Source organism: Lagenorhynchus albirostris, chromosome 1 (genome assembly GCF_949774975.1).
Source record: "Lagenorhynchus albirostris chromosome 1, mLagAlb1.1, whole genome shotgun sequence".
NCBI lineage: Eukaryota > Metazoa > Chordata > Mammalia > Artiodactyla > Delphinidae > Lagenorhynchus > Lagenorhynchus albirostris.
Genome location: NC_083095.1, coordinates 155,145,007 through 155,157,100, shown reverse-complemented (window position 1 = coordinate 155,157,100; position 12,094 = coordinate 155,145,007).

The following is a 12,094-nucleotide window of genomic DNA, read 5'->3' as shown; positions in this document are numbered from 1 at the left end:
GCACACTTAATTCTGATTTTTCAATTAATATTAAAGATAAATATTGTTACAATTAGAGAAGCTTTGCTTTCTAATGTTTGGCAGTCCAAGCAATGTATTATTTTTGCTTTCCTTGTGATTAAATTTTAGGTAAATGCTAGTCCTTAAGTATCCAAATTCCCCACATAATTGAATTGAACTATTTGTTCTTTTAGTATGAAGAAGATACAAGATTATTGCTCAAGTAGGCTGTCATGATTGTTCCCTGGCATTTGCAGATGACACAATTCATGGACATTTGCAAAGTGCATTGGGTTGTTGCATATGACCAACTAAATGATATAGACACAGGAAGCAGAGTGTTGTTTCATTGTACACTCGTGCCTTTGTTGACCTCTGTGGCTGCCCTCAGTTGTGATCTAGAAGGATGACCTCTTGTAGGGAATAGGAACATGACTTGCAGCCAAGTGGACTGAGCTTCAGTGAAGTCCAACCCATTTAATGGATATGTGTGACTTTGGGCGAGTTACTCAACCTCCTGGCTCAGTTTTCTTATCGGACAATGAGGCTGAAACTATATGTATTAGTGAGGTTTTTGCAACAATTTAATAAGGATATACACTTATCACTTGAAAACAATACTGTAAAAGTGCTAGATATTATTATTTGCTATTAATGAGTCATATTAGCTTTTAGCAGATAGAAACATCCTGCTATTTCTAGATTTTTATGTGTCTTACTTGATAAAGGATTAATAAATTCATCTGAACAAAAGGGATTTTATTCTAGTAGGAACAGATTTGAAACAATAGAGTAACAAGCAAGAAATATGGATAGGGTTGAGTTTATGATACTTAATTTCTACTCATAAGGAAGGGAGTTCAGATGGAATTATGTGAAATTATTTATGCCATGATCTCTGGTCCTGGCTATGGCTACATTTTTCTACAGCATTGAAGGTAGCAGAAGGCTCTAGATATCAGGAAGAGGTGAAGATTTTAGAAAGCCATGAGGAAGTCTCATGCCACTGGTATAGTTCAATATGTCAGAGTTGGAGCAGAATTAGAGTTGTCCCACCTACCAACAAATATTCTCCATCAGAGCTTGGGAAGACAAATGAATATGAGGCATGTGCTTTATTAAATGAATCATGTTTCCTAGAATACATTGGCTGTTCAGAAATAAGTGGAGTGGGCAAGAGAAAAAAGAAGCAGGGTAGGAAGAAATGGAGATATTTAGTTTGAAGAAGATACTGAAAATATTTCTACCCTCCTAGCTCACAAAGCAGCCCAGTTCTACATGGCCATATTGGGTTAGGGAGGTGAAGGAGGTTTGTAAGTGTTTCAAGAACAGACCACCCTGTTTGTAGAATCTGAGTATGTGGTTGTTGATTCCCCAGCAGCTGATTTATCCAGCAATTTTTCTGAAGGTAGGATCAGCTAAATATACAACTTTACATTTGAGAGAAAAACAGAGGCAGAAAAAAGAATAACAATCTCCCTCTTCATTTTTTAACCGTATTTTATATTGTCCCTAAATAAGATAATTATAGGAGAATTGAAGTAAGTCATTTATAGAAATATTCATGAATTTCTTAACTGATCTTTGGACCACAAGTGTGATGTCCAATTGAATAGTCCTTTAAAAACACTTAGTAACAACAAGTATCTCAAGGTTATGCCCTATTCCTGTTTTTCCTCTCTGTGTCATTTGTAACAACTATGGTCTCTGACATTTAGTTAATTAAATGTGCCCACAGTATCTGACTTGGTTGCACAATTTCTTTGAGAATGTAATTTTTAAAGGTGGCAAGAAGAATGGTTAACCTTGATGAGTCAGTTAGCCATTGCAGTGAGCTTTTCAAGAAGGAAAAGAATTAGAATGTATGTGCAATGTTTAAAAAGCCCCTGCACACACCTTGGATATGGAATGTTTGTGATCTATATGATGCTTCAAAAACTGGATAGCAAAAAATATCAAACTATTGCATCATTATAAAATCTGTCCCATGCCAACCAGATATCTCTAAACATATAAATTTATTTTATATTTATGAAGAATTTTTACATGATTTTTTGTTGTTATGGCTGCTTGAGTAGTTTCCCTTAACTTCATGTCAAACTTTTCAATTTTCGATTTGCAAATTTTTCAATATAATTATTTTCAGTTGGCAGTTTTTATTATCATTTTATAGAAGTTAGTCAATGCCTACTATTTCATCATTATTTCCAACATTTGGATCAAACTAAAAAACATTTACCAAAGATGATAGATTGAAAGGGTGTCAGATGGAGGTATGGCTGGAAGTTGATAGCATCTTGTGGCGCAGCAATGAGAAAATTGATTTAGTGATGTGAATCGAGAGAAAGCCCTGATACTAGAATGAGAAATGTGTCAGGGATTTCTGAGACAGAGGTTAGGTCTGGGTTAGCCAAACCCACTGTTTGTAGATTTCTCATATGCCAGCCCCATTAATGTCTGTGATTTTGCTGATTAAGGTCTTTATGTCTGAAATCTCATTTTCTTTCTCTGGTCTCAATCTTACAAGCTCTTTATCTTGACTCACCTCTCGGAGGATGGGATACCCCATAGACTTTGTCCATAGCCTTATTGCATCATTTAATTTATTGCATTTCAGTTACGCTTTCATGACTTCCACCAGCCTTGACTCTTGAGTCCTGGAAGGAGGGATAACTGTAGCATGTCTTCTAGCACTAGCCGAGGGGCTGGCTTAGAGTAAGTGTGGAGCAAATGAGGGAATGGCTAATAATGATTTTTTTTAAAACTGCAGGGTTAAAAAGATGGTCTGTTCATAGAAGGGAGTGGTCTAAAATAGGGTGAGATCCAGGCTGATGTATTTGTTGCAATTTGAAATATGTTCAGAAACCTTAGTCTCCCAGTAGGGGTAGTTCATAGTAGGGCCTTTAAGTAATTCTGACTTTTCTGTCCATCTGAACTCTCCATCTGATAGAGAGTCACTGGAGAATTTTGAGCAGAGGCGGTCAGATGAATTTCTCTTCCATTTTACAGGATAGCTGGCTCCTGTGTTGAGAACAGCCCTGATGGTGCTGCAGTAGAAGGGATTCCAGAATGGGGAGAGTACGACTTAATGAATCCAGTTGGAGATTATGATGGCTTCCACCTGGGTGGCAATACAGTTTGCCAGAACTGGACAGATCATGGGAACAATTTAAATGTAAAGAAAATAGAATCGCCTGATGGGTTGGGTATGGGTGGGAGTGAAAGAGAAAATTTGTGAATGCCGCCAAATTGTTGGCTTGAAGAATTGGAAGAAGGGAGTTGCCAACAACTGAAAAGGGGAGGATATATTCACGCTCAGACATATGAAGTTTCTCGGATATCCATCTATAGCACATCAAAATGAGGAATCACATAAGTAGTCAGATATACAAGGCTGATCTGGGGAGAATTTTACTACTGGAATTGTAGATTTGGGCACCTGGCATAGAGTTGAGGAGTGCAGCTCCTGACTATCTACGATTCTTCAGGCCTGAACATGGGCAGTTTCAAAGGCCCTACCTGGCAGGGCTCACGGTGTAGGGAAGCTGCCTCCCCAAACAGACTGGTGCCCAGACAAGGCACTGCATCCCATAGAGGGAGGAGAGCTATAGTCAAGGACTCAGGCCCAGCCAGCCGCGCTCTTCCATGTCTGCATTCCTGGCCCAGCTTCTCTATTTGGGGACCTCCGTATGGGGGCTTTAGAGGCCTTCCTCAGCTGCCTCTGCCAAGACCCAGGAGGAGGGGAGAGGGACCCTCGAAGACACTTTCTCCACTCTCACTCACGACTCAGTGCTGCCTCAGTGCTAGCTCTCCCCCTGCTTTCCACTCAGCTCCCAGCCCCACAGAACTGCAGGAGCCTTCTGTGCTGACGCAGCTGACCCTCACCTTGTGCCATCCTTTGGGGAAAATGGAGTGGGGTGGGGGGGAAGGAGCCTTCTCTAGTTTAACCTCTTGCTGATACTGTCCAGTGAGTGAGTGAAGGCTTCCCTCTTACTAATTTCCTTAATCTGCTCTTCCAGGAGCATCTGGCAGCTCAGCTCTGGAGCTCAGCTCAGTTCTGGATGAGATTGTCCTACGGCCATGAGACTGGATGAGATACCAAGTAGTGAACGTCTGCAGGAGAAAGAAGGGGATGGAGGGATGAGCATGGGTGTGGCAACATTAAGAGGCGTGGGCACAAAGCAGGATACATTCTTAGAGAATGAGTGGTTGTGGCCTTATATGGTATATTGGAAGATGAGTGAAGAAATGCATTAAGGAGGATATAATAATGATCTCTATAAAATGCTGCTAAAATGACAGATAAGATTATGGATGAACATTTACCATGGGACATTGTAGTAGGGCATCATCAGTGACCTGGAGATCTGTTTCACTGAAGTGATGCTTTTGGAAGGCAGATAGAAGTGCGCTTAAGAGAGGAGACAAATTATAAACAGCTGGTGTAGGCTGCTCTGAGCAGTTTTTGCAAGACAGAACAAAGAAATGGCGTCACAGCTGGTGAATGAAGTGAGTTCAAGACTTTATTTTTTAACAGTGGAGAGATAATATCATATTTTATACTGGTGAGAATGAGTAGTAGAAAGGGGAAAGCGAGGCTGTAGGAGAAAATGGAGCACCGCTGGGGCAGTGTTCTTGGGTAGGCAAGACCAGCCAAGACTCTGACATATGAAGGGGAAGTGACTTGGGTGGAAAGACAGTGTTCATCTACGGTATAGACAGGAGGAGAGAGTGTGTGGTGACTGGTAGAACAAGTGTTGGGAGTCTATGAAATTTTGTTCTGATTGACTCAATATGCTCAGTCAAGTAAGAAGCAAGGTCAACAGCTAATGGTGGTGAAGGAATAACTCAATGTTTAAGAAGATGGGCTTTTTGAGAATTTAAAATTTTCTTGCTGTAAGCACTATCCTGCTACTTTGCTAAATACCCTAATATCAACACACGTGCCTACATGTATTCCTCTGCATCAGGTAGGTGTTCCCCCTCACGCATATTCTCAGTCTAGACTGAAGAGGAAGCGCTTCCCGTGAAGAGTGGGAGTTTTGCAGTAATAAATAACACTAGATAATCTTATGAAGATAGTATTTTGGGCCTGTTAAAGAACTGTTCCTTAGAGGGAGAAACTTCAGCCTTTCGAGTGTTGATCAGGATTTCCAGCTTTATCAAAGAGGCAGATTTGTTGTGAGTTTTGTTTGCTCCATCTTGATCTTCTACATGAACCTAGAGGCTCAGGCTGTCACTTGGTAGTGCATTTTGGTTGGTATTTAGAAGTTGTGGAATGCTTTTCAGCAGAGACTAAAGACTAATAGAAAGTTGAATTTGCATTATATATTCACTGCTAATTTGGCACCAACATCCTCAGCACTGGTGTTGCTTAACACAGAATTCTATTTACAGAAATTCTATAAAATGGCCTCAGGTAACGTGTTTCTTGAGCAATAGGATACAAAGAACAAAAAGAAAAAAAAATAGAAAACACATTCCTGAAGTAAAATTCTGTAAAAATATTTGAGAAAAGGAATTTTAAGAACAAGACCTGAACCCATATGTTATCTCAATCATCCCAGTGGCCATCTTTGAAAATTACAGGCTTCAAATGATTTTTATGTTCTATGGACTGAATATAAATGATGCAGTAAAATATTTCTTTAAATCTGTTATCTCTCCAAGGGCAAAACTTGCCCTGAAATTATTTTCTAGCATTCAGAGCAATTAGCAGAGCATTGGCTAGCAAATAGATACTTAATACATATTTATTGAATCTTATCACTTACTATCCTGAAAGAAACATCACCTGACAATCATAATTTTGGACAATGAAGTTTGTACTCTGGTGAGCTATTAAAAACAAATTGTAGACTAGTAATGATGACTACTGGGGGGATGGGGAGCTGAGTTGCTGGCATTTGAGAGCTGCTGAAACCAAAGAAATAATCCTTCAAGAGGTGCTGGAGTAACTTCAGCCTGAAGGAGTGAGACAAGCAATGCCAGCACTAGGTATGATGATGATGGGAGATAACCTACACTTGATAGTCCTAGCTCTAGCCACATAGATTGGAAATGTTAACCAATGGCTTTGAATTAGAATCTTACTGAAGAATAAGAAGAAGAGGACATTTATTGTTTGATACAGAGTGTTGAGGGGTGAAAATTAAAATGAAGGTAATAAAACTGCTATATTGGTTTTAAAACTTAATTAGAAAAGATTTCCATTTCTAGCAACAGGGTAGAGTAAGTATTCTGAAAATAATACCTGCTGCAATCACTCACTTCAGTATATATCACAACAAAATAAATGTCAGCTAAAATCAGAGAAGTAAGTAAAATCAGAAGCGGGCACTGCCTTAAGGATAAATATTCATAACAGATAGGCATTTGATGGTATCTAATATGAGGAAGAATCAAATTCAAGCCTTGGACTCAACTTAGACTGGGGGAGGAGGGGGGGATGAGTCTGAGACTGTCCCTTCATGCCGAGACACTTGAAATACTCCATGTCTTGAGTGAGAGGGTAAGCTGGAAAAATCACCCTGCCAACAAGAGGCACCTGTGAAGAAATATGTAGTCACTTTTGGATCTGGGTCAAAATTAATAATAATAATAATAAATCATGCTGTGTTCTCTCAAAGTCTGTTTCCTGTTATTTTAGAGCCTATATTTGTTTTTGAAAACCAGCCATTCTGCATGAAAATACTGAGAGCCTTTTTTCCTATTACATTAAGTGTAAAATTAAAACACATCACATGAGAACCCAAACCCCTAACCATTGTCTTAAAGTATCACTAAACTCATCATAAATTCAGTAAATACATAAACAGAAATTACATTAGGAGGTAAAATGCCTAAAACATTTTCCCCAATCATTTAAAGAATATTTGTTAACAAACAGTTGCTTGTTGGGTAGGAACATAACATGGTCTCAGCTTCAGAAAAGTTCAAGCAGCATGTTCCTCTGTGAATATTCAGTAGCTTTTTAAAATGTCTACACGTGGTTGTGACATTCAACCAATTTTATTTTTAATATAACTCAAGATATTTCTCACATTTCATCATGTTAATAATGTACTGAGTTTAGGAAATGCAAACATAATTTTTTTTCTGTAAAATCAGCCAAAAAGATGTATTAAGAGGAAAAATAATCTATATAAAGTTTTGAAACTAACAAATAGGCATTCTACCATGATAGCATTCACCAGGAAGACGTTCTTCAAGGGATGTCTATCACAGAATTTCATAACGTTGGGCCAACTCTGGCTTGGTGCAGGAGCTCAGCTTTACACTTGCCATATAGCATCAGTCAGTGGTTAGTCAGTGACACAGAAAGCACCACTTTAGGTACTGTGGACAGAGGAAGTTTAATGCAGAGGGTGATGTGGTACTCAGAGATTAGTAACTATTGGAAGATGCCGTATTGCTAGGGCCAGGGAAGTGAAAAGATAAATGGTGCTTCCCAGAGCCCATGGTATTGAGGGGCCACTTCTGTGCAGGAGTCAAAAGCAAAAAATCCCTCCGGCCCTGCAAGAACCAAGGGGATTGAAGTCCCTTCATAATGTTGCTGTGGCTGCCGGACCAGAGTCTAAGAGCCCAGCATGCTGCTACTTTTGGTCTACGTTTCCTGTATAGTCACTGGGAGCTGCCAGTCTATTTCCACTCTTGCTGCTACACTCTGAGCAGGGCCATAAGAAAAGGAAATGGCTTTTCTCTCCCTGCTGCAGTTGCGTCTGTCCTAGTGCCTCCTGCTGGCAGAACCTGAACAGAGGTTAAGGGGTTGTGGGAGGGCATTGTGCAAGCTCTAGCCCAAGCCATTTCTCAACAATTTATGGAGGAGAACAATGCACGTCGGGATTAGAACATGAGAATCAGTAGACAAATATATTTTACATCCTTGGTTTCTCAATATCCATTTCTCTGTATTTAATTTCTGTAAAATAATGAAAAATCTTGCTACTGCCTAACATAATGCAAGTATGTCTCATGTAAAACAAAGATCTCACTCTTTCCATAATAAAGACAGAAATATCTATCAGTAACCCTGTTCAACTCTGGGTGGAGTTAATTACTATTCTAGGTCAGTTACAATCCCATCCATATATACAGTGGGGATTAAATTACAAACATAATAGTCATCAATGATCCTTAAATAAAATAGAGTGGGAAAGGTGTGGAATAAAAGAAAGAATTATTAAATATGTAAAACAGATACATAACACACAAGGAGAAAGTATGCAAGTCTGTTACAGTCTGTGTCTGCTGAACTCGGTATTTGTTCCATGACCTTTTCTAGGTTTTCTTTGCTCTTGGCCATCACTTTGGTTAGGTAGAATTCCTTAACTAGAGTGTGTTCTAATCTTTATTTTTATTTTTTAACTTACATATGCTTTATTTAAATTACAAAAGTGTATTTGAAACAGTGATATCTGAAATAATCCTAAGATGTGCCCCCTTCCACCCCAGAAAACCTCAATAGATGGTTTGGTTTGATTGATGGTAACATCAACCGAGTACATATTATATGTTATGTACATACATACACATGCATAGCCTCGTTTACTATCAACATCCCTTACCTGATGGTACATTTGTTACAAGTGATGGACCTACATTGACACACCATTATCACTCAAAGTCCATAGTTTACATTAGGGTTTCCTGTTGGGGTTGTACCTTCTAAAGATTGGACAAATGTATAATAAGTATTCTCTATAAATACTGCTTCACCTCATCACACAGACTTTGATAGAAAAGTTATGTTTTCATTTTCATTTAGTTCAAAATAATTTTTAAAAGTTCTCTTGGGACTTCTGTGACTCATCTGTTGTTGAGAAGAGTGAGTTTAATTTTCAAATATATGGAGATTTTCCAACTATCTTTTCGTTATTGATTTCCAGTTTACTTCCATTGTGGTTTGAGAACACATTTTATATTTTCTTTTACTTTGAATTTGTTGAGGTGTATTTCATGACCCAGAATGTGGTCAGTCTTGGCGAATGTTCCATGTGACCTTAAGAAAAATGTATTTTCTTGTGCTTCTAAATGGAGTATTCTTTAACTACCTGTTATATCAAGTTGATTGACAGTGCTGTTCAGGTCACTGTATTATTATTGATTCTCTGCTTGCTTGATGTTTTAACTTCTGAAAGAGGAATGTTGAAGTCTCTAGCTCTAATAGTGGAGTCTCCTCTTTCTCCTTACACTTCTGTCAGTTTTTACCTCGTGTACATTGATGCTTTGTTGTTAGAGGCATACATGTTAAAGATTGTTATATCTTCTTGGAGAATTGACTCCTTTATTTTCATGTAACTCCCATCTTTCTCTCTGATAATTTCCCTTACTCTGAAGTCTGCTTTGTCTGAAATTAGTGAAGCTCTTCCAGCTTTCTTTTGATTGGTGTTAGCGTTGTATAGCTTTCTCCATCCCTTTAGTATTAATGTGTTTGTGTCTTTATATGTTAAGTAGGTTTCTTGTAGACAATCATCTGTTCTTGTTTTTTAAATCCACTTTGATAATCTCTATCTTTTGATTGGTGTATTTAGACCATTCACATTTAAAGTGATTATTTATATAGTTGGATTAATATGTTCCATGTTTTTAACTGTATTCTGTTTATTGCACTTGTTCTTTTTTATTTCTTGTTCTTCTTTTCTACACTCTGTGGTTTAAGTTTAGCATGTGATTCAATATTATTTCCCCTTTAACATATAAATTGTTCTTAAAAAGATATTGGGTGCCCTAGAATTTGCAAAATAAATTTACAACTTAAATTTTATTTTCTCTACTCCATCCCTGGAATCACCACTTCTCTAAGGACTTCTGGCTTTTATTGAGGAAACCAGCAAATACAAAAACCAAGGTCTCGGAGAAAGGTTTGCTCATTGCTGCTGGCTTCTCATTGATTCTAGGCCATCCCATTCAACAGAGCTAGGAAGCACAAGTAAATATGTATACTAACTCATATATACACACATATGTATAATTATTTATGTATCTAAATAACTATAAATATGTACATGTATAAATAAAGACATGTATATGGATATATAAATTTTGCCATATATATAGATATACACTGAGGTTTAAATTTTAAAATTTGTATATGATTTCTGTATACATAAATTTTGTATATATTATATATGCACATAAATATACACACATTATGATATTTATATACAAACATCTACCTTCTGGCTTTGAATAGTACCTGGCATATAAATACTTGCTGAAAAAATGAACAAATCAATAATTGATTCTCTCAGACTTCCAAGACTCAGTCACATATGTGGAATGATTCTTGCAAAATAACCAGAGACAGGTAATTTTCTGACAATTATAAGTTATTTAGGAGCATATAAAATTACATAAAAGCTTCTAATTTATTTCATGGAAATAGGAATAACACATAAAACAATAATTCACATAGAATTAAAGAAGTTTAAAGAAATGATCTTTAAACTTGTGAAAATATATACAACCTCACTAACAATCAAAAATGGTAAATTGCAGCTCAGTGCTTTGTGACTAGCTAGAAGGGTGGGATAGTGAGGGTGGAAGGGAGGGAGACTTAAGAGGGAAGAGATATGAGGATATATGTATATGTATAACTGATTCACTTTGTTATAAAGCAGAAACTAACACACCATTGTAAAGCAATTATACTCCAATAAAAATGTTAAAAAAATGGTAAATTGAAATACAATATGATTACATTTTTATGTAACAAATATTGGCAGATATTTGAAAATAATTATGTTTTCTCTTAAAAATCTTTATGTGAAATCAGTTTTATTGAACTGTCTCTTTTCATAGTAATGTAAGTAAAACTCCAGTAGAGTAGTCTCCTTATTTTTTTTTCATCTTTTTGTATTCTTCAATGGTTTTTGGAATGTGTGCGAATACCTCCTTTCTCTTTATTTATTTATTTATTTAGCAGATGCAGCTCAAAGATAGGGATTGGCACAGGGAAAAGTTGGGTGAGTTTTGAAAATGCAAATTAATTTGGTATCAATATGGTGAGAACTGGAGACATAGGAAGTGTCAGAAAAAGAGGAGTGGAGGGAAAAGGACTCATGACATCATAAGGAGATTAGGCTTCACTCTGCATGGGATTCATGCGAATCATGGGAATAGCATTGCCAGTGGGTATTCTAAGTAAATAACTATGGAAACAATGTATTAATGGTTGAAATGGAATAATATTAGAGACAAATCCAACCACTTGGGAGGTTGCTGTCAGAACTGGGCTATTGGAAGATGATATTTCTGCAGAAAAGCTGTAGGTGTTGGCAGAACCACAGTTGGCCATAGGTCTGGGTGTCTGAAATGTAGCGAAATCCAAGATCCTTGAAGGATGAGCAGAGTACCCATTAAAGGGAAAATGTATGTCAGGGACCAGATTTTCAGTGAGCTTTCTTAGATGCACAATGAGGAGCAATGGGGTTATTTAAGCTAGAAGGAGAATATCTCAGTGGAGGATTTGTGAAGGGGTTTGGAGGTCAAATGGGGAGCTAAGAGAATGTCCTTCTTCCCTAAGGTCTGGGGTTTATGTAGGCTTGAGGGAGTAAGCGTTCATCCCATATGTGGACTTTGGGGGAAGAAGTATTCTGGGGGAAAATTTTTTGTTAAAAATTAAAGTTGCAGGGATATTTAGGATCTCCAAAGCTAGTATAATAGAGGAAGGAAGACTCCAGGAGGAAGAAACCCAAAGCAAGAGATTCCAGGGGTCAGTGAAGGTTAACTTTTAAGTTAACCTTTGTGAGTGTGTGTGCCGGCATATCTGTGTGCACGTGTGTGTGCATATGGGGGGGGTGTAGTGAACATGGCTTGGAATAATTCTGTGATCCCAAGTTTCAAGAAAGACCTTAGATTTGCTAAATTTGGGCACTGTCAAAGAGACAGGGCTCAGTTTGAATGCTTCTTGGCAGAATCTCAATAAGTTTTGGTGATAATTCTCCAGAGATAAGCCTAGGATGTTGGTGTGTGGGAAGAAATTCAACTCTTATTATCTGAGGGTTTGTGATGTCTGAGTTGTATCAGGTCCTCAGCAAAACAGGTCAGAGGTGCCTGGATGGTGGGTGTAGACTCTCCCTCTGCTGGGAGT